This window comes from Penaeus monodon, chromosome 15, assembly GCF_015228065.2.
Source record: "Penaeus monodon isolate SGIC_2016 chromosome 15, NSTDA_Pmon_1, whole genome shotgun sequence".
NCBI classification, from domain to species: Eukaryota; Metazoa; Arthropoda; class Malacostraca; order Decapoda; family Penaeidae; genus Penaeus; species Penaeus monodon.
This window is the reverse complement of record NC_051400.1, coordinates 5,055,959-5,056,751: the sequence shown is the minus strand read 5'-3', so window position 1 is coordinate 5,056,751 and position 793 is coordinate 5,055,959. Positions and strand designations below refer to the sequence as shown.

At 33.4% G+C, this 793-nt stretch overlaps 1 protein-coding gene across 1 annotated transcript in view; it reads left to right on the top strand.

Moving 5' to 3' along the window:
• LOC119581704 (calponin homology domain-containing protein DDB_G0272472-like) overlaps nucleotides 1-793 on the top strand; it is a gene marked incomplete at its 3' end in the record, with an annotated part of 10,373 nt that overhangs the window by 2,628 nt on the left and 6,952 nt on the right.

Here is a 793-nt window from a genome sequence, read left to right as displayed (position 1 = left end):
ACTTGTTTCGTTGTTTCATTGATATTTCTTTTCCAGGAAAGATAATAGGTAAATTGGGTTTGAACATCTCATCTTGGGTGCTACATCAAAATGATACTTATTTTTTGGTCCTTTGCCTCTTCTCCTCCTCCTGCTTCTCATTATTCTCCTCTCTTTTTTTGTTTTCTCAAGGCAACAAAGGACATGTTTATGTGATAGAGATTCTGACTTACAAATCAGCCACAGTGTATTTGAAAGTAAACAAAAGTACTTAATGACCACTTAATTTCTTCTTGTGTGTAATGTTGAAATCATCATTAAGTGAAAGGGTAAATTGTGTGATATGAAGTATCATATTGGAACAGTAAAATTTAGAGCTTACAGCCGTATTATCAAATATCTTGGGATTACTAAACTACCCTCAAGTTCTACCCTTACCGAAATCTTACATATTCCAAAACAGAAACCTCACACTTTTCCCTTTTCCTGAGGGGCTGGTAACCCTTGCTGAATTTGTAACAGAAAAATATTACATATTTCATAATATATGTATTCTTTCCTGGTTCATAATACTCAATGTAGATTTCACTTAGTATTATCATGTAATACAGCAAAGAGGTCAAGGCTATTAAATCTCTACACTTATTCCTTATTTAATGATCATTACCAAATAGGATTAGGGCATCCAGCACAAACCACTTTTAGGTGGAACACAAGGTATATCTACCAACTAAAATGTTTTATTTGGCAATTACAAGTTTGAATAAGCCAGGATAAACTTACTGCCACATAAGTTACAGAACCTAATCCGTTT